Source organism: Dermacentor variabilis, chromosome 1 (assembly GCF_050947875.1).
Source record: "Dermacentor variabilis isolate Ectoservices chromosome 1, ASM5094787v1, whole genome shotgun sequence".
NCBI classification, from domain to species: Eukaryota; Metazoa; Arthropoda; class Arachnida; order Ixodida; family Ixodidae; genus Dermacentor; species Dermacentor variabilis.
The window spans coordinates 233,740,215-233,763,343 of record NC_134568.1 but is presented as its reverse complement, the minus strand read 5'-3'; the positions used below and the strand labels follow the sequence as shown (position 1 = coordinate 233,763,343).

General features: G+C 46.1%; 1 protein-coding gene across 3 annotated transcripts in view; it reads left to right on the top strand.

Annotated features, from left to right (window-relative positions):
• Positions 1 to 3,623: 3,623 nt before the first annotated feature.
• Positions 3,624 to 23,129, top strand: part of LOC142559464 (calcitonin gene-related peptide type 1 receptor-like) — a 59,358-nt gene continuing 39,852 nt past the window's right edge. For all 3 annotated transcript variants that reach the window (XM_075671068.1, XM_075671064.1, XM_075671072.1), the window contains exon 1: positions 3,624 to 4,046. The gene's annotated coding sequence lies outside the window, so the exon portion shown is untranslated. The remainder of the gene's footprint in view (positions 4,047 to 23,129) is intronic.

Below are 23,129 nucleotides of genomic sequence, written 5' to 3'. Positions count from 1 at the left end.
CGTAAGTATTAAAGGAACGAACGGGAATTGCGCTTACTGTCGGAATAGTTCTTAACAAAATTCTTAACAAAACATCGTTTTATGCATTCAAGCACAAAAGTAGCTGGAACGCCAATGCATTTCACCGCAAAGTTCGGGATTAATATCTCGAAACTGGTCTCATCCTGAGAATTCGTCCCAAGTGGATCCGCCTTGCAAACTCCACGGCTAGAATTTGTAAATTGCAATAGGGGCCATAAGGTAATTAACTATAAAATTAATTAGTGAATTCTTGGTAATTCGTCGATTATGCATTTCAATTTTTTGTGCAAGTAGTGTCCGCCGCTTCAATAGCGGCTCGTGAACTAGAATTGTTCTATCTGCCACAGGCAACCTTTAAGAATTTTTGAAAGTGTTCGCTGAAACATCTTCTATGTCAAACGATGATCTTACGCGTATAAAGATAACCCATTCTGCCGATTCACTTCTGAGGCAGATGTAACAAAAGTTACAGGGTAACCTTTTCTGTTCATGCACTGCGTTGTGGTGGAGTAGCCTGGGTCATTCGTCTTTATAATGTTCTCAACTGGGACTCTTGGTTAAGGTGTTTGTGGAAAGCAAGTAATTCGTCTTATGACTACAGCCGGGTTACGACTAAACAGCATAGGAAGGGGGTAGGGGAGGTTACCGAAATCCGATGCTCTTGAGTGGGATAGCAAGCATTGACACTGATGGGATTTTCGGCGTCCCGAGAAAAGGGGGAGGGAGGGGAGGGGACGGTATTCTTTATGTGGAGCATCCATACTGACAGTTGCTCGTGAACCGGTTACCACTTCCATCGTCCGAGATATTACCAGGTTTCTGTGCAGGCGACTGTCACTGCGCTTCAAATTTCCGGAGAATGATAGCATATCGACTGTAGGAAACGTTTCAAAGGACGTCAAGCGCTGTCCCTTTTCAGTAGTTGTCTTTACAGCTATGTGGATTCTTCACAACAGCCCACTTGGTGGCACGGCATACGGGATATTTTAGGGCAGAACACAAAAGCTAAGCACGAGAAAGACAGAAAGTGATCAGCGCATGCGGTCGCTAATTAGCAACACATTTTCCTTCCGAGGATAGGTTATGATTGTTAGCTGTCGCTATACGCATAAAACAAGACACACATTATTTACACACTATAGCGCAAAAAGCACTCATGTCGACAGAACTCTCGCTACCGCTAGCTAGGCAGACAAAGTCACGGCGCTAGCTAATGAGGTACATGCGGTTTCTTCTCAGCAGAATACATCCCGTACTGATATGGTGCGTAGTATGCAACAACTGCTCGGATCCACAGTGCATGTGGGGCCAGAAAGGCTTCAATCGACCTGAACAGCCAAATGACAGCCAGAGAAATTCAAGGTTTGTCGGCAGCACGTATGACCGGGTTTGAACATGAAGACAAGCTCTCTTGTGGGACCCAAAATGTCTCTTCAGTCTTGCTACTTATGGCCTGCATGTGCGTTATTTTTTAATTATTATTCTTGCCTCCAGAAAGAGAGAAGATTATGTGGATCGCGTGTTCGCATAGCTTTCCAACAGCTCCACGAAGCGCGACCAGTTACGCCTCCATTGTAAGACAGCACCCGCAAAACTGGTAACGTTTACTTTGTTAGCCTTCAAGGGAAAGTCTTTTTTTCGGTACGAGTAACGTGGGACATGGCGTTTCTGTTCCTTGAAGAAAGCAGAAGTCAAGGCTAAGGGAAAGCAGAATCTATCTTTGCATTTGTATGCAAGTGTACCGGTGTTACACTCACGTGAAGGGGGGTGGAGGGCACTATATAGGTCAAGAAAATTCACGATACTCGTATATTCAGAGCACGCATAGAGTTTGCTCGCTACACTTGGAGCTTACATCGCATTTTGCCTGGAATGCGATTAATGTGCTTATAAAGTTAGCTAATTATGCAGTAATTTAATATGTATTGTACTATACGCAATGCTAATTTCAGTTATCCTGTACTGGGTGATCATTTTTAAGTTTTACGGAATTTTTAAAGATAGCCTGTTGCAGCTAACATAATTCTAGTACTTGAGCTGGATTATTTAGAGAGAGGGACATTAGTTGCACGAGAACTGGAAACACCTTTTCAACTAATGAAAAAAAATTCACTAATTATCTTCTGAATTCACTACCTTACGGCGCGTATTGCAATTGAAGAACTGTAGCCGGCGTGTTTGCAAGGCGCATCCACTTGGAATAAACTTTCGGAATGATGCCAGTTTGGAAATATGCGCCATCAAACTCGCCAGTAAAAATGCACTGTTGTTCCACTTACTTTTTTAACAAAACGCTCGTTTATGCATTGAAGCACAAAAGTAACTGGAACGCCCATGTATTTCATCCCACGCTTTGAGAAATAATATCTCGAGACTGGTGTCATCCTGGAAATTCATTTCAAGTGGATACGTCCTGAAAGCTCAACGGCTACAATTTGTAAATTGCAATATGGCCCCTAAGGTAATTAATAAAGCGGTTAATCATTTAGTTTTTGTTAGTCAGTTGAATGTGTGATTCGATTTCTCGTGCCAGTAGTGTCTTAAATGACCCAGCTCATGGACAAGAATTATGCTACCTGCCAAAGGAGACTTTCCAAAATGCCATGAAACATAAAAATGATCTCCCCCGCATATCGTATGTATCTTCGAAGCATAAGCACGCGGGACGCGTTCCGGCATGGCTGACTGCAACTTTCTGAGCAAGTGTTTTTTAGAAGCCCTGAACGGAGAGCGTGTCTTTATAAAACGGGCCTTAATTACGTGTTGCAATCCATTCTTGAAAGCACAGGCACATACTACAAGTAGGTTCCGTGACTTGGTGCATGGGAGAAAAGCACAACTGTCTCGTCCCTACTTCGGTTGGGTATGTGCTATCGAAGCTTGCGTTCCCTCTTTTCAGTTCAGAGTGCTGCCAGACGCTTGTTTTTCTGCTAGTTTTTTCTTGTGTGATAGATGCAACGCTTCTTGACGTTCACCCTATACATTTTGCGTTTCCTCTTGGTAATTGTAGGCTCTGTAGTGCAAGTTGAGAAGTACGAAGCTAACAAACTCCTTTGTGAAGTTCGTTGCTGCAGTTCACTAAGCGCGTGAAATCGGGGAAAAGCAGGCCCAAATTTCCAATTGAGCCCCTTCGAATTAGTCATCGTGCTGCCTGTCTTGCGAGTGATTACCGTTTCAATTAAAGTCCGCAGTGACGCTGAACGACGCCGCGCGTTCAGTTTATGTCATTTCTTTTTCGCTACTCGCCACGTTATACACACGCACCCTTGAGGCATTTGGAGCCTTCGAACGCGGCGAGGCTTCATGCCACTGCACGCGGTGTTCCCATCCGAAGATATTTCCGTGTTTCTTCGCTGCATTGGCTGTAATCACGTAATTCGCGACTCTGCCAGCGATCTCGATGCGTCGTGGTTCTGATGATCACTCGCGTGAGGGGTTTGATGTACGTCTTCTCAACGATGGATGCCGTGTCGGTGCTAAAACACCGTTCCTTATCGTTCTTAAGAGTTGCAAGACGCCGGTGCGTACCGGCCCGGCGCCGTACCTCTATCGGCGCGCTATCGTCGGGCAAGAGCTTATCGCCGGCCGTGGCAAGGTGCGTGTCGCGGGGGAATCCGGCCGAGCCCAGCGAGGACTCCAGAAGCTGGTCCCGCACCTGCGACAGCGTGGGAGCGTCCAAACGACGTTCCCGGACGTCGGCTAGTCTCCTCGCGCGTAGCCCCGGCGACTGCGTGCCTCAACGGTGAGCTGCGGCTTTCTCAGTCATCGACGCAACGTCCGCACTGCACGTAATCTTTAACTGCGGTAGTAGCGTTCGCTGGAGCGAAGTCAGTCGACGCCCAAAAGAGCGCCTACCGCGATCCACTGCGGCTCGAAGGCACAGAGCCCCTCGCCGACCGACAAGACTCGACCTCTTTATAGCCGCACAGGGTGACCCACAATCGGGAAACAACCAGGAAGCAGCAGTCGGCCCCGACGACCTGACTGACACCGTTAAACCGCCACGGTATAACAAGGACGTAGAGGTGAGCGCGTTATTTTCTTCCCGCTTTCGGTGGCATCGAGAAGCGTTGAACCTAACTGCGCAGAATGAATTTGGAAAAGCCCCAACCTGGCCCTACAGCGTTGCTCTCATACCGCCGCATTATACTCAAGTCGGGTTTTAATTTTTGCCGTTCAATAGCTGTGCGCGGCGGTATAGTCATATACCTTCAAGTTTGAGAGCACGCTTGTATTATAGTATATACGAAGGAGCCGACGCACCAGGACATCCACCATCTCCCAGTACTTGCTGCGTATGGAAGCAGCCCAGTGAGCGATCCGCCACAATAGCGTTGCAATGTTTACCTCGGAAAGGCCCGAGTGTATCTTTGTAAGGATAGCCCGTTCAGAGCGCAGTTGACACAGGCGAATGTAACTGCACCGTGAACCACATCCTATCAGTAAACCTATCAGCGAAAGCCAGTGCAAATCGCGAGATTCTCTTCGTACGCTCTCGTACAACGTTAAACATGAAAGTTGGCGACTCGGTGCTCTCACAATGATAAGTTGGTGAGGTCTTCATTGACCCAAGAAACCCATCTTTGATTTTTGAGTCGTAAGTATCCCAAACTCGGCACTCGTCCATCTGTGATTATTCTGAAGAAAGAAAAAGAAAGCGTATATGCAAGGGTATACTGTACAAATATGCTACTCAATAATGTATTTGGCGAAAAAAAAATTTGCAGTTTCGCCTGAAGGGTGAAGCACTGACTGCGATAGCAAGGTTTGCTTGGTCGCGACATCGAATCCCGGCCACGGCGGCCGCATTTCGATGGGAGCGAAAAGCGAAAACACCCGTGTACTTACATTTAGGTGCACGTTAAGGAACCCCAGGTGGTTCAAATTTCCGGAGTCCCCCACTACGGCGTGCCTCACAATCAAAAAGTGGTTTTGGCACGTAAAACCCCATATGTTTTTAATTAATTAAAGTTTGCTTGAACTTCTCAGACGGTGTTCTAACTATACGCGGGTCCCTATAACGCGGACGCGACAAACGCGCGTACGGAAAAATTTATTGCACCCCGAAAAGCTTTTAACAGGCTGTGTAAGGCCTGTAATATCAGGGCACAGGCGCTTCTACGCTGCCCGTAATGAGCCAAACCAGTAAAGCTACATCAATTTCAGGCTGATATTGCTTTGTCCTGTTAGTATGTATAGCCCGAGAAGACTTTATAAAAGGCACTCTTTGTGAATGTTATGTTTTAAGGCATGTGTTTGTGGGCTGGCATTCTCAAAATTCTGAGCAATGATTTAGTAAAGCACGTAAGACCTTGTATGGGCAACTTTGGCGATTGAATAACTGTGTAGCAATATAACTCGCAGAATTCGCCTGGAGTGTCCATACGATTGCTATCGCAATAAAATTTTGCCACTGTCGCGATAATTTAAAAAAGTTATCATAAGTTTCAAAACTATTTACATCGCGTTGCCACTGACAAGTACATTGTCTATTGTAGCCAGACAGTTATTTGCATTGCGTGCAAAGTAGCAGGCTAGAGCGCGTTAGCTCAGGCCGACCTCTCTGCCTTCTTTCAAGTAAACCATCTATCTATGTACTGATTGCATTCTGATATAATATTTCTAAGGTATAATAATGTTTTTTTCTTCTTTTTATATAAAATAGCAAACCTTACCATCATTTCTGAACATTTTTGCGTAAAAAATATGATTTCTTTCCTTCGTCACCCCTTACTTCACTGCCTGCGAATCACACTGGTTTCAAACTTGTTCCCATATGATCAAATCGTACCCCCCCCCCCCCTCACTCGCCCGTTGCCCGCGTACCGGCACGAGAAATCAGCGGTAAAGCCGCGAAAGTTATTCTTCCCTTGTTACTTGATTTTGGCCATCGCTTGACCAATCACATTGTTTCAGTACAAATGTTGTGCATCTGATGAAGCGATCTAGCATCTCTGACACAGAAAGTATGAGCAAGTTGATTTTATTTTCATCTTTCTTTTTAAATTTCGAGCAAGTTCAAGAAAATTTAAATCTACTCTCACCCGTCTCTAAGCTCGGCTGTTTATATATTTCGCGCGGAGTGTCTTGGTTGCAAGCACAAATTGGTTTGACGCACCTGCTTATGCTCCCATGCCTGCGACGGTGTTTTGTTTTTCGCAAACAAAACGTGGTCGTCACGCAACGTTTATTTTTCTTAGGAAGAGTGCATTTCGCTTATTAGAGGGCTGTAGCCACGTCGTGCAACAGCATAAGCGAAAACACTTAGCCATGCGCTAAACATGCGCAGTCAATACAGCACGACGTCGGTGGCGGCCGCGAACGTGCCAAAAAAGTCGCAGGCTGTTAAATTCGGCGAGGACGGAGAGATTTCGAGCTGCATAGTTACGGAATTGCGTGCCATAAACTCACTCACTATTAGTGCACAGTGCGTGGTTTCTAATCCTGCGCAATTTCATCGGCAAATTTGGTCACTCGTGACGAACACCATGCCTATGCAGGCTGTTGTTTTTTTTTTCAGGTGCATCAAATTATTAAAAAGTTTGCCTGTGACAGATAATACAATTCTACACCTTGATATAAATTACTCGATGAGGGATCCAGAGGAAAGAGTGGTTAACCAAGGGGCCCGGTTTTTATTAATCATATCACGAGAAGCCAACAAATAAAGATACCAAGGACAACACAGGGGAAATTACTTGTTCTTAATAATTGAATAAAGAAATAATAAATTAATGGCAATGAAAATGAATGAAAGAAACAACTTGCCACAGGTGGGGAACGATCCAATATCTTCGCTTTAGAGCAAAACAAGTTGCCGCAGGTGGGGAACGATCCCACATCTTCGCATTAGAGCATGCTCTAATGCGAAGACGTGGGATCGTTCCTCACCTGTGGCAAGTTGTTTTTTCATCCACTTTCATTGCCATTAATTTATAATTTCTTTAATTCAATTAGTAAGTACAAGTAATATCCCCTATGTTCTCCTTGGTGTATTTATTTGTTGGCTTCTCTCAGTGAGGGAGCCATTACTTCTACGAGAAATCGAAAGGTATCATTTTTTAATTAACATAATAACGCTAATTAACTGTTTAATTAATTACTTTACGGCGCACATTTCATTTACGAAACGTAGCCGGTGAGTTCGGAAGGCGTATCCACTTGGAATGAATACTCAGGAATGCACCAGTTTCGAGATATTAATTTTTAAAGTGTCCGGCGAAATTCATTGGCGTTCCGGTTACTCTTGTGCTTCAATGCATAAAACAGCTTTCTCTTAAAAAAAAGCTAGTGGAACAACACCGCATTTTTTACCACACCTTTGACGACGCACATCTCGAATCCCGATGCAATCCTCACAATTTGTTATAAGTCGACAAGCCTTACATACTCACTAGCTATATACAATCCGAAGTATATGTGCCGTAAAGTAATTAATCAAAAAGTTAATTAGTGCAATTGTGCTAATTATTCAATTATGCATTTTGATTTCTCTTAAAAGTAATGGCCCCATCAATAGTAATTTAGATCAAGGAAGGGGTAAACAGCACGTAAGGTGAGGACAAGTGAAAGAACGACAACATAAGCGCTGACTAAAAAACGTTGTCTTTATTGCAACAAGGCAATATATAGAAAACCAGGCACAGCGTTCCCGCATGCGCCGAGCATATCGTGAATGATAAAAGGTATTGATTAAACTTTTTGTGTAGAAAGGATGAATCATCATCATTGTGGCAAATGGTGCTGCGAACCCAACTTCCGTGCGTGTAGGGTTATCGGCAGATACCGACAGACTAACGCCCGTTTGATAGCCGAAGCACACGCTATTCACAAAGGAGGCGATGTATGCGTGAGCACTGCTTCGATAGCTTTAGGCAAAATAGAAATCGCATTTTTAGACCACTCCCGAGGAACAATGACCTTTCTAAATTGATGATGCATGCTTTCTATAGGCACAAAAACTTTAATCAATGCCTTTTTGGCAATATGCTCGGCGCATGCGGGTCAGCTGTGCCTGCTTTTACCTGCTTGTCCTTTCTTCTTTTTTTTAATAAATGTTTTTCCTCCTCCTCCTCTATACATTGCCTTGTTGCAATAAACACAACGTTGACAGTCAGCGCTTGTGTTGCCGTTCTTTCAAGTGTAATCGTCTTACGCGCTGTTTACCACGTCCAAATATGCAACACCAACTAGCCCAACGTCGATCCCTCATTTAGATCAAGGGTTGGAATTTCGCTATCTGCCGCAGACAATTTTGAAAAATTCGGTGCAACTAAAAAAAAAAAGAACACCCTGTATAAGACCCTGTAAAATTTCCACGTAGAAAGCTGCAGTGACAGTTCGACCTTCAATTATGAATTCGTGGTGCACAATTCTGTGGCAGTCAAAAAACAAGATCAACATGACTGATTTTGCTTTGCTTATCTTCGCTTTCTTTTTTTACACCCGCCGTGGTTGCTCAGTGGCTATGGTGTTGGGCTGCTGAGCACGAGGTCGCGGGATCGAATCCCGGCCCCGGCGGCCGCATTTCGATGGGGGCGAAATACGAAAACAGCCGTGTACTTAGATTTATGTGCACGTTAAAGAACCCCAGGTGGTCGAAACATCCGGAGTCCTCCACTACGGCGTGCTTCGTAATCAGAAAGCGGTTTTGGCAAGTAAAACCTCATCATTTAATTTTTTTTCATTAATTCTTTGCGGGGCGTCCTGTCATATTGCGTCATCACTGTAGCCTTCTCGGCCTTCCCGAAAACGCTGGACCCATTTGAAGACATTTATTTCGTTTAGGGCTTCTTTTTCACAGGCCTTTCGCAACATTTGATGAATTTCTGCACCATTCGTGATTAATTTCACAAAAAACTTGATATCAATCCTGTGTTCCGTCTGTTTGTCGATCTGCGTTACGACAAGACCATAAATGGGCTGCACCAAAAAAACATGCGTGCATAAAATTCTGGCTTACAGTTAGTACAGCTTGCACAGAAGGTCAGTGGGGTATTCTCGAGTGGGTAGATCGAGAAAGCAGCACACCCACCCATTTTTCCAATTCTTTGCTGACTCACTGCATGAATTTTTGGGATGACCTATAGTCTGTATGGGGTCCTCAATGATTTGTAAATTCGCTTTTTCATATTTCGCAATTATGGTATACGCTTATATTAGAAACTTGATTTGACACTTCTGAGGCATTTCTTTTCTTTAATTCTGGGGTTTGACGTGCCAGAACCACGATTTGATCATGAGGCACGCCGTAGTGGGGGACTCCGGATTAACCTTGACCATCAGGGGACACTTAACGTGGCCCCAATGCATGGGACACGGGCGTTTTTGCATTTCGCCGCCATGGAAATGCTGCCGCCGCGGCCGGGGTTTGATCCAGCAGCCTCGTGCCTAGCAGCGCAACACCATAGCCGCCAAGCCACCACGGCGGGCCTCTAAAGTGTCCGTGCTCTGAAATATTCACCATCAAATTTAACGCTCAGTACGGTAATTTCGTACTGAGCGACGAGAGTCTCGATACAAGGACGAAACTCCCAGCCGATTGAGGGATAAATGGAGAAGTCAGTCTTGTTTTTGCCAGCTGAGAGCAGTAGCGCAGTTGGTGCCAGCTCCGCCCGATCTCTAGAGGTATACTTTACATGGGCTGATGAGGGGGTCATTGTTGAGGGGGTTATAGATTGTTGTCGAGGGGCTTGACATAAAAGAAAATGATGCCTGACTTAGTGTCAAGACCCCTTACAACAAAATGACAACGCTCAGAGGGTGGCACAAGAGAAGGAAGAAATAATAGCCATAAACAAACCAATCATCATCTAGAATCGGAAGGCACACCTTCATTTTCTCCTTTTCACTTCTTTCACTTTTTTTTTGCTTTTTACCTCATTATAATATTTGATAAGTTGATCAATTCAGACTAACCATGTAAATAGGCAGAATGCAAAAAATAATCTGAGTATCTCCAAGCGACGGCAAACAACATTACCTTGTTCATCTTGTAAAACGGGCTTTACTGCGCTATAAACACACGGACAACAGAAGTCGAAATGGACAGGACGCGCGCAGACTCACAGCTGAATTTTATTGGATGAAAGATGACATACATCTGCAATGATCAAAATCAAAACATGATGATGATGATGATGATGATGAAACAAACCAATTGCCAACACAAACAATTGGAGCGTGATGACAATGCACGAGTGAATGAAAGGGCAGCGCGGTCAAAGAAATCGGAGAATGAGAAAAAAAAACGACATGCAGTACATAAGAAAGCTTAGCGCTAGCCAATGAAGAGCAGTTATGTATTCAGATGCTTGCTGAAAGAATCAACTGATATACTTTTCTTAATCAATGACATAATTGTAGGGTGGCGATTAAGAAGATCGGGAATTTGGTAATTTAGGCTTTGAGTGCCAAAATTTGTGCGTTTTTTTTTTTCAGGAACATGGTGTATCGCAAGTGATAGCTCTGTTCTCTATGAAGATAACTCCAGAAAAATATATCCTATTCAGTTTTTGTTAGTTGAAAGATATAAACCTGCCAATTCTTTCCTAGTGATGTTTTCAATACGCAGTAAGGATTTTTCGCAAAAATAGCTGTAGTATGGTTTAGATATGGTGCATTCTCAATCAGACTGGCAACTTTTTTTTAATAGAAACAAATTTTACATGTTAGTTCGTGTTGTGATTACCCAAACAAGCAGGAAGTAATGAATGGAGGAGTGCATCGAATACTGTCTACGTGCGGCGACAAGCTTAGATTTTTCTGGAACAGGACACCAAGGAAGCTATGTGGAAACGCACTCATTAGTGTCGATCGATCTCTATGAAATTGTATGAGCATATTATATTTAAGGGACTCTTTCCGCGGATGGAAAATGACGTACTTGGTTTTTTCATGTTTAGTTCCATTTCATTCGCCTGTACCCATAACGCAAGACCTTGCAGCCAGGCATTAGTTTCTTTTTGGAGAATAACCACATTTGTACTAGAGAAGAATACATTATTATGTCGTCGGCATATAGTATAATCTATGGTGCGTTGGGTATGATAACAATGTCATTAATATACAGGCTGTCCCTCCTATAACGCACCGATATTTAAAAATATGCAAACGTCACGTAGCTGGACAGAACCAAGGTAATGTTGTAGAGCAGTAGAGCGGCAGGTTGGGCTAGCTGGTGGAAGTTCATCTTGTAAAACGGGGTTTACTGCGCTATAAACACACGGACAGCAGAAGTGAAAAGTGAAAAAGAGACAAAAAATGTGTGCCTTCCGCTTCTGGAAAAAAACAAAAATTTTGTACCGTCATAGGGATCGTCGTACACGGGAGCTGTTCGAGGCCTATGTTATAAAGAAGAAAGCGCGTGTATGTGTTAGCGATCGTTCCATTGTGCTTGCTGATTGTGAGGTGCAATTTCTGGACGCAAAGATTGTGACGGCAGCGATTTTGGATGGCCTATCAGAATGATGACGTCATTTTGATAATTTTCTATATATATATATATATATATATATATATATATATATATATATATATATATATATATATATATATATATATATGTGTCATCTTTCATCCAATAAAATTCAGTTGGGAGTCTGCGCGCGTCCTGTCCATATTTACTTCTCTTGTCCGTGTGTTTATAGCGCAGTAAATTAACCCTGTCTTACAAGATTAACAAAGTAATGTTGTTTGCCGTTGCTTGGAGATAATCGGATTATTTTTTGCATTCCGCCGATTTACATAATTAGTCTTAATTAGTCAACTTCTCAAATATTTAATGAGGTGAAAAGTGTCAATGAGAAAATTGTAGACCAACATGAAAAACTCCCGATACAGCTTTCTGTTGCTCAGCACGTGCTACATAAAAGTGTTTTTCCGAGCATGAAATAAGTTTGCGAATACACGCAAAGTGTCTCGAACGGTCATTGGTGCGGCTATTGTAAGTAAACGTTGTGCATAATATGTGGCTCGTGCCTGTTTAGTATCTCAACCTAGCTTCTTAAATGCTGCCAAATAATCTGGACATTTAGTTTCGATAAATATGGCAAACAGCTTGCTCCTATACCTCATTCTCTTTAAGAGGGAATTGTCGATCCATTGTTTCCGGCATTTACTGTTTTTAATTACTTAGATAGGAAACGCATTCATATACGTTTATGTAATTTTGTGCGTAAATAACGCATATGCAGTGGTCGAGTCATTAGATTGAAGTAGATCCTCCCAGTCAACTGTCGCGATCAAGTTTAGAAGAACTGCAATTGTGTCCGGATTAATTTGGGGGTATGTCATCGTTTGTAGATGCACACAGACTTTTGGCGGCAAAATTAAAGATGAGTAAGTGGTCACTAATGACACTTGTTAGAACACCGGCGGATCCGCCGCGGTGGCTTAGCGGCTATGGTGTTGCTATGCTAAGCACGAAGTCGCCGGTTTCCGTACGTTGGGGGGCACGCTAAAGATCCCACCTGGTGGTCACAATTATTCCGGAGTCCGCCATTACGGCGTGCCTCATAATCAAATCGTGGTTTTGGCACGTAAAACCCCAGAATTCAATTCATGACACATGGTTAACATCTTGGTTCGTAAAACACAGGTCGAGCAAAGTCTTACTAGCTGTCGGTACACGCATTTCGTTCGCGTAATCAAATGACTCAAAACGATAAAGGAGCTTTTGCTTGTTTGGGCTCAGTGAGAACATATCTATGTTCCAATTACCACAAAAGAAAACAGGAATATGAAGCAGAGCACAACATTCTAGTACGTGTTCTAAGGATTCTAAAGCATCGCATTGCTCAGCAATGTTAGTTCAGCATAGCTCAGCATAGTTTCCAGCCCGCTGCACTTTCAAAGTTACCTTTCTTTATTTTTTTTTTGTCGCTTTTCAATGTTGTGGCGCGACACGTACGAAAAATGAACAAAATGGGAAGTGAGCGCACGCCCACCTCGCGAGCGGTACAGCAACGAAAGGAATTTCAAACTGCTTTGTCCAAATGGCTCACTTTTGCGCGGCTGAGCTCGAAGTCGCGGTTTTGATCCTCATCGTGGCGGCCGCATTCGGATGGGGACGGTATGCGCTCGTGTACCGCGCATCGGGTGCGCGGTAAAGAACCCCGGGTGGCCGAAATCAACCCGGTATCTCTCACTACGGCGTGCCTCATAATCACGTCATGGTTTCGGCGTGCAAAGCCCCAGGATTACTATTCTATAAGGTTGACCTGGCGAACACGTAAAAGCGACAAGGCGTTGTTGTAATCATTGCGTGTTGCTAAAGGGAAACAGCCGTATGACGCTGTATAAGCTTTGTTTGAGGCACCCTTGGAGATTGCTGCTACCGCGCAGGCGTGAAGCGCGAGCACGCGCTCATTTGGCTCTTGCGAATCGCCGCAGAAATAATTATTTGCGCTAACTATCTTCGGATAATTATCTGACTAAACAATAGAAATAAATGCTAAGTTTGCGGAAGACGACGGCAAACAGAAATACGCCAGTCCTGCAAGCAGCGGGCCTGCACATGGCATAGCCCTGTCAAGAACCGCTATACAATGACTTACAAGAAATCAATAAAAACCCAAGCCGAAAAAGTCTAAGCGTTGGCTTGAGGATTATTATGCAAAACACTAAACTAATGTTAAATAGCCCGGAACAGCCTGGCAAGGGAACAACCAGTTCGCAATTCGAAAGCAACCTCGCGAAGGTGAGAAAGATTGCATTTATCTACGTATATATAAGCCAAGTCGCCAACGGAGAGCCGGATACGTCTTTACAATTGCTAGGCAGCACAGCGGGGCGCGGCACGAGACGGGCATTTCAGGAATCGGCGGACATTTGTGCGCAGCTAGGTTCGAGTAAGAGCGGGTGCGAGCGAGAAAATCTGGCGGCTTTTGCTCCTTGAATATCTGACTTAGCCTATAGGTTTTTTATGGGGTCATTGTATAGCGGTTCTCGACAGGGCTATGCCATTTGCAGGCCCGCTGCTTGCAGGACTGGTGTATTTCTGTTTGCCGTCGTCTTCCGCAAACTTAGCATTTATTTCTATTGTTTAGTCAGATAATTATCCGATTCGCAGAAGGGCTGAGAGGCGATACAGGCGCACCAAGTCAATTCATGACCTTAGAGTCGCTCGACGTATACAGAAGAAAATCCAACGTCGTATGGACATGCTGGAGGAACAACGGTGGAAGACGTTCGGCGAATCACTTGACCCCCGCAAGCCACTGTCTATCATATGGAGGACGGTGCGCGGCCTTGGCTCGTCTCCACAGCAACGACACCCATTCTCAGCCCCAGCCCTCCATCAAGGCCGCTCGCAGGTCGATATATCCGAAGATTTCTGTGTGAAGATTGCGCGCAGTGTGGTCACCATCAATAGCGAAATTCTGGGTGAGGTTCCTGCGACACGCTTCACAGAATTGAATGTGTCCTTCTCACTTGAGGAATTGGACGCTGCTCTGGCCACATGCAGGCGCTCATCGTCGCCAAGACCAGACAGACGGCATCACCTACGCTGCTTTATGCTACCTAGATGAAGATGGCCGAAGCAGACTTCTGGAATTTTATAACCAATCATGAAATGATGGCGTCGTTCCTGAGCGGTGGAAGTCCAGCCGCTTGATACCACTCCTGAAGCCAGGAAAGTCGCCACTTAACCTAGAGTCCTACCGACCCATTGCGCTGTCCAGCTGTGTTGGGAAGGTCATGAAAAGGATGATTCTCACCCGCCTAGAGTGGTATCTTGAGCGCCACAACGTATACCCCGAGGCCATGGCTGGGTTTAGAAGAGGCCGTTCCTCTATTGACAACGTCATCGACCTCGTCACGTCTGTACAACAACAAAAACACCACAAGCGTATATCGGTTGCACTATTCCTCGATGTGAAAAGCGCCTATGATAATGCAACGCATGAAGCCATCCTTGATGCCCTGGGAAATAATGGAATTGCTGAACGCATGTTTCGGTGGATTCGGAGCTATCTATTCAAAAGATCCTTCTTTGTGCACAGTGGAGATGGCCGAACCGCTGACCATTACACTTGCCGTGGCGTCCCGCAGGGTGGGGTTCTTAGCCCCACTTTGTTCAACCTTGCAATCCTTGGACTTGCCGACGTCCTACCACATACAGTAAACCTTTCCCTATATGCTGACGACATATGCATATGGGCCTCGGCAGTTACACGTCTCCAGGTGCGTGCACGGCCCCAAAAAGCAATGACCCTAACATCATCGTATCTGCGTGCACAAGGCTTCAGCATTTCGACCGAGAAGTGCGCCTTAGTCGCATTACCCGCAAGCCCATGACCTGGTACCCCCATTTCCATTGACAACCAACCAATTCCCTACGTAAAAACTCACCGATTCCTAGGCGTTATTATCGACAGAGACCTATCATGGAGCCCCCACATCTCATACTTGAAGAAGAGGCTTACTTCTATCTCCCATATACTAAGGTTTCTTGCCGGTAAAACGTGGGGCACATCCGTGGCATCTATGCTTCAACTATACAGGACGCTCTTCCTAGGATACTTGCGATATAGCACACCAGTGCTGTCGAATGCTAGCAAAATTAACATCCATGTCCTGCAGAGCATTCAAGGCCCAGCCCTTCGAACATATCTGGGGCTACCTCGAAATGCTTCAACCGTGGCAACAATTGCCACCATGAGAGACCACCCAATAATGACCTATATAGCTATCGACGCACTCCGGGCGCATGTTCGCCATATATCCAGAGTCCCTGACCACCATCTCGCTCGCTTGCCTGAGAAAAGACCCAAGGCAGTGTTCTCCAGATCAATTGCGGCTAACCGGCACTCTTTGTCTTTGAGGCACTCACCATCAACAAGAACGCCATCCCCTATGTGGTGCTTGAAAAAGCCTCCTGTGTACCTTGTGTTACGTTTCGCCTACGACGTGCGGTATAGGCGGCGCGGATGCAACGGACGCCGGGGCTTCGTTCAAAGCGGCGGACATTTTGGCCCGTTCGGCGCCGCCGATACGCCTCCCCGCCAAGCGCGTCCAGGCATGTTTCAATGCCACGTGTCTTCGTGTGCGCGTGTGTGTGTGTGTGCATGTTGGTGCCCACGCTTGTCAAAGCGCGGCAGCCGGGGAGAGGAGCTCCCCCAACTGTGAAGCGAGGAGGTCTGATCGGCGCCGGCCCGGCGGATGCGTCACCTACTCGTCTCAACGTGCCCGAGCGGCGCCGTCACGTGCGCCTCTGACGAGGCGTTCCTTCTTCCCCTCGACTCCGAGAGTATAAAAGCAGCTGCTCCCGGACGCCGAGAGAGGCTCCGATTTCTTCAGTTGAGTTACGTGCTCTCCCATCTCTCCACTTCGGTCGACCTGACCGCCCGCTCTTTTGCGATGCTAGAATAAACAAGTTGTTCTGTTAGCAGTCGACTCATGCTTTGCCGGGACCTTCGGATGCTTCCAGTTGTGCCCCAGACCGCCAGGCCAACGCTACCCTTGGGCCTTGCGACCCAGGTGCAACAACGGGTGTCAGCGCTGAGTTTCCAACACTTGCTGTTCCAGGAATAGTGAGGAAAGCTAGCCTGACCACCGCGGCTCTAAAGCAGATCACATTGGAACTTTTGCATTGTTCATACACTAACCGAATCCATGTTTACACGGATGGTTCCGTCTCGGAAAATTCTACGGGCGCCATTGTTCTGCCATCTCAATCGGTCGTCATCAAGTTTAAGACTTCACACTAACGACATCTACAGGTTCCGAACTGGCCGCTCTTCGCGCTGCTGTCGAATACATTGAAAAAGAACCGCCCAACAGATGGGCAATATTTTGTGATTCGAAAGCAGCCCTCCAGAGCTTGCGAAGTTTACGACGTGGCAATTATGAACAGCTGGTGTCACAAATCAACCAAACCCGCCATTGCACTTCTGAACGAGGACATGACATGATATTTTAGTGGCTGCCGGGACATTGTGGCGTTGTTGGTAACCACCTCGCCGATGACGCTGCCCGACGTGCCCAGGCTGGCGCACCGACACTCCTTATACCTTTATCGAGAGTCGACGCTGCAAGAGAGCTTCGCAGTCTCGCACGTACCATCACGTTAAGTTACTGGCATTCACCACAGAACTCTATGTGTCGTTTATACAACCTCGACCCTTCACTGAAACTTAAATTACCAGCGAACCTTTCACGACGTGACGCAACACTGCTGTGTCGGCTGTGGGTAGGAGTAGCATTCACCAACTCCTACAGCTATGGTATTGGAATGGCGGATTCACCAATGTGCGCTAAGTGCATGTGTGAAGAGACCATCAGTCATCTTCTGTGCCACTGTTCTCGCTTCGATAATCAACGTGAGACTCTCCAGTGTGCCTTGAATAGACTCGATGACAGGCCATTTACGGAAGCGAAGATATTGGGAGCCTGGCCGCACAGTTCGTTAGCCCAGAAAGCAGTTCGATCGCTTTTTCACTACCTGAAGGCAACAGACTTGAGTGCCCGACTATAGACACCCTACACCTAAGTTTTCTCTCTCTCTCTTTCACTCCCCATTCCCCTCGCCACGTGTAGGTAGCAAACTGGGCTCAGTATGGTTAACCTCCCTGCCTTTCCTTCCTACCTTCTCTCTCTCTCTCTTTTACGTGCCGAAACCACTTTCTGATTATGAGGCACGCCGTAGTGGAGGACTCCGGAAATTTGGACCACCTGGGGTTCTTTAACGTGCACCTAAATCTAAGTACACGGGTGTTTTCGCATTTCGCACCCATCGAAATGCGGCCGCCGTGGCCAGGATTCGATCCCGCGACCTCGTGCTTAGCAGCCCAACACCATAGCCACGAAGCAACTACGGCGGGCACTTAGCCTATAGGTACTACGGAGAAGTTCCTTTACTCGTTTTGTATGCGTTTGACCCTAGGCGTGCCGGCATTGGGGCGTAAGGTCGTGCGCTGGCCATGTCCATGGAGCGCGAGTTTGTTTACGCTCCGACGCTGGTTGCCGGCGCAGTGAACCAGGTGAAGCAGTGGCGCAGACACCCGATGTGGTGATCGCTGTGTCTAAAGGTACGTCGAATGGACGCGAATCCCAGAAGCTAAAGGTACACCGGGCAGAGTTTCGAGCGCCGTTCGTGTTGAGTCATTCATGCCGTATAATACCTTTATCGCACCCAACCCCAGCGCTTTCTACTTTCTAAATAACATCACTGATTTTCCCGGGGGAGCAGTAGCGGCCGTGCTAAACACCGGGCCTGATCTCCTGGAGCAGTATCTTAGCTCGTGCCAGCGTAGAGGTCCTTCGGACGTGACTGCTTTGCTTCCGTTGCGCTAGCTCGGCGGCTCCCTACTGCCGATTTTTCCACATGCTTTTGCAGACGGACGTTTATTTAACTCAAAGGGAACCATGAAAGAACGCTTTTGAAAATTCACGAAAAGCAGCATACGAAACGCCTGGCACGAGCTAAGATACTGCTCCAGGAGAGCAGGCCCTGTCTCTACTACGGCTCCTACTGCTCCCCCGGGAAAATCTATGATGTTATTTTGAAGGCACAGCGCCTTATGGCACGAGAAAGATTTAATCAGACATGACAGACTCAGCACCAGCGCCACAGGCGCGAGAGAGTCTGTCAGGCATACCTTTAGCTTCTGGGAGTCGCGTACGTGCGATGTACCTTTCGACATAGCGATCACCAAATGGGGCGTCCGTGCCCACTGATTCACCAGCTTCACCGCGCCAGCAGCCAGCGTCGGAGTGTAAACAAACTCGACCTCACTACGCAGTGCCGGCACGCCTAGGCGCAAACGCATACAAAACGAGCAAAGAAACCTCTCCTCCTAGGCTAACAAGGAGCAAAAGCCCCCACATTTTCCCGCTCGCACCCGCTCTTACTCGTGTCTGCGCACAAACGTCGGGCAATTCCTGAAATGCCCGTCTCGTGTAAGCCCCGCTGCGCTGCCTAGCGATTGTAAAGTCCCGACCCGGATCACGAGAAGGAAGTTTGCAGACGAACAGCATTGAATATGAACATATATGACACGAGGCCATGACCTGCAGCTTACCGCTATTCTTCAAAATGAAAGTATACGTTTACACTTAACGAAGCCCACACGAAGCCCATATATATATATATATATATATATATATATATATATATATATAATACTCACAGCCTCATCGCAGTTAAGAACCTCAAACAAGCAACGAAAACGTTCCGTATTTGTGAGAAGACACACAAAATTCATAATTCTGCACGTATTAACGTTACTGTCCACTGGGTGCAGGCGCGTGACCATGGCCACAGCAATGATCTTTGTGAACCGCGCTGCTCGCTCTTTCGTAACACCCGCAACTCCTCCTGTTTCCCTTCCATTTGACACCCGCTCTGTTTTCATGGCCCGAAAATCCATCCTCCGGCGTGACACATGTTGGCGTGACACGCGTGCCCTCATCCCCCCAGGGTGTCTGCTCCCTCCCCTACAATATTTCTCGGATGGAGCACGACTCTCTCCGGAGACTTCTGGCCGGGGCGCTCCTCACACCAGCCTGCGTCTGCAGTGGACGCCCGCCATCAACTTTGGACGTGTCCTCGGAGAAAGACAATTCGCGAAAGTGTGCTTGAAAATGTAAAATTGAACAGTGATCAAGATGAAGACTATGATGGACTATGGACAACACATTTTATAAGCCATTGTAAGAGTATCTCTAAAAACGGGCCTGCACGCTTATGTCAGCACCATTATGACGTTATGCCGCGTGGGAAACCAAGCGCAAAAAAATAACAAATAAATAAATAAATAAATATATAAATAAATGTATTAAATTAAATTCAGCTTTATTCAACGTCCGTCAGATGTTGCGAGCACGGACAAAAGCCTGAAAAGGTTTGACTTGGTCCATAATCGGTGCATCCTATACCAGTACTTGTCCATGCATGCAACCGTCGTCCTGACATCGTTATGACATCAGGCCACCTTCAGAGCTTCACCCTCGCCATATGGGGAAAGAAAGATAACCGCCACTGGGGATAGAACTTACGTTCCTGCGACAATGTACAGCTGGGAGATAGACGCGCTGACTGTGCGTGAGATATTGCGTAATAATATTCTTGGCCACTGGTGCGGGGTTTTGTACGCCATGTAGATTCTGACAGTGGTGGCCGTCTGCGCGTGTATTGCAAATTCCGCAGTAGGCTATACTACTGCGGATGAATACGACATTGTGCACATCGCAACGAAGTTGTCTTCGAGATATATATATATATATATATATATAATACTGCCGACGCAATACATGAGGTCGGATCCGGAGGTATACAGCTGATTGATGATTTAGCACGTTATAGGAAACTTACAGTATACTAAAGCATATTTATAGCATATCTTTATATTTGTGACATTTCGCGTATTATCGCTTGACGGTCGGATGCGTTACTCTGAGCAGTTTTTTTGTCCCAGGAAAAGCGCCACCTTGCAGATCCATATCGTACCAAGCGTTAGATCGAAAACAGTCGGGTAAGTAGAAGGAAATGCTCTGATATGCGGAGCCGACAGATAATTCCGGCACGACGGTCCGGTAGATCGCAGCCCAAGCGGCCGTGCCGACACCGCCGGGGCGCGCCTTGCACGCTTTCCCATGACGGACGATCACGCGCGTGGTTGCAACTCGCCTGAAACACAACACCGACAGACGAGGCGTCGCTAAGAGGAGCCCCCCCCCCCCCCTCCTATCACCTATCTATCACTTGTTTCTCGCTATCGCTTGTTTCTCACAGCTGCGACCACTCGCATAAACATTTTGGCTTATGTTTTTTTTTTCTTTTTTTGAACTTCGGGCCCCGAACTTCGTCGGCTGCTAGGCATTTCTCGTTGTTTTTGTCGCGTCTTCTTTAGCGTGTCCTTCAAGTTTGCTTGGGGATACAATGTGTTGCATTTTGCTGTTTAGCGAGTCTGCTGGAGCCTTACTGTACGAAAACGCGCACTAGTGCGGTGTTTTGCCGTTGTTCTATACTCCTTGCAAATTCGAGAAACTGTAGCTGCTGCTCAAGTTATTCGAGGTCGGGGTTGAAGTCGGGGGTCTCGCAAAAAAATGGGTCACTATAAGTGGCCCACGCCGTTACATGAGCCATACACAGGGACACGCCGCCGCGTCTCAAAAGGGTAGCTGGCCTATACTCGCAACTTTTGAGGCGACTCAAAGGTCTTTAGCTGGTCCTCGCCATCGTCGCCCATCTCTTCGTGTTGAGAATGGACTGCTGATAAGGAGTTGCTGGGTGCTAGGGGGAACGAAAAGCAAAGCAAGCATATATTTACATCATTGCAGGAGTTCTGAGCTTCAACTAAGCTATCATGGTGGCTACTAGAATCGCGTCGTTGTCGCTGTGTCACGCTATAAAGCTTCGTCAACTAACCTGCGCTTGGAGAACTGCCCTTGTAGCACTTCCTTAGGTTAAATTAAGTTCATGAGGTCAATGTCAGAATGACTGGACATTTCAGCCAGACATCAAGCTGAAATAAAGAGTGCCTAGTGGTGACAGTGTGGCGATTTCTTTGTGCGGATAGCCTATAAAACTGAGCGGCCGAAGAGAAGTGTCGCGGAGAAAGGTTAGATGCCGCGTACACTAAGAAACAGAGCAAAAAAAAGATCAAATAAGAAAACAGTGTGGAGTGACATAAGTGGGTGAAATGGTGGCAGAATAAAAGAAAGCGATAACATTTGATCGTCTTTTTTATTTATTTCTTTGTGATACCCTCCAGGTACATAGTTGTACATTGCAGAGGGGAGGGGCGAGAATACATTTTAAGAGTAAAAAATACAGAATTAGTTCTAGGAATTAATTAAAGTTCTAGGAGCAAAAGATATATGAAAAAACTAGTAATGTATTCATAACAACCAAAAAAGAGACATATAATATGAAAAGTACAGAAATAGTACACTTTACCAAGCAGACAATGTTCACGAATAAGCACGTAATTATGCCATTTGCCTCCATACATTATTTTATGTTGATTAGTGCGTTCTTAAAAAGAGTGGGGTCACTGATGCTTACTAATGATTTAGGTAGATTATTCAAGTCGATTGAAGCCCTAGGAAGGAATGATTGTGAGCACGCGACGGTGTTATGACGGGGTACGTTAACTTGATGTACGTGATCACGACGAGTGGAATAATAAAGCGATCGGTTCTGAAATATTTGGGCCACACCTAAACCGTGAGAGACACAGCCAGTAAGAAGTAAAGTGCTGTGAATAAAGCTTGACCACCTGGAGTGCTTTAACGTGCACCTGAATAGGCATGGACGTTCTGCTATAAGCAGCGCCGCCCACTGTATATTTTGAACACTACACTTTGACTTTTTGGGCGCTTTTGGCAATTTTTGTTTTGGACCCATTAGGGTGTCTCGAAAGATGGAACTTCGAGAGAAGTTACTGTCGAAATTGGCCTCTAGTTCCAAATCGAACAATACAATTTCAGCCCACTTGTCTGCACACAAATTTTAGATGACAGCTGTAGCGAAAATTCAAGCGTATTGTGTCCGGTTGTATGATGTTATGCTCCGACTGCTAGGAGGGGGATTCTTCGCCGAGGCCTCGAACTTTGGTGCCTGCTCTAGAGTGCGTGTTGCTTTCTCATGGTTCAGTAGTGCCAAGTGCCATTTCAATTTCCCTCAGTTCACTCCATTTTATTAGTATTTTGACAATTTGTTTTCCACGTATTATCGGAAATCCTTCCCGTCGTGTGAAATGTTTATACTCAGGCGTTAGCGCGTGCAGTCAGCTTCAGTCCGGCCGTCCGCAGTCATTTGTCTAGCGATTTGATCCCTTTGGCTCCGTAAACAAACCCCGTGCACACAGCCCTAGTCTTTATGAGACATGTCGAGCACACCACCCGGAAGCTCTGACACTATAACTCAATGCGCCTTGCTAGCCCAGCTTTCTTTCAGGGAGAGGCTGATGAAGCACGTTCACTTAAGCATGAGAAAGTTAGCGTTCCCCGCGTCGACAGTGATTGCTTCGAAAGCCTAATCTGAATGCAGAAAATCAGGAACCAGGAGCTTGCTACAAGGAGTCAACAGAAATATTTTCTGCGCTGCTTTCCCATGTAACATCAATCCAAGAAGTCCGCATGCATTATTTTTCTGTGCG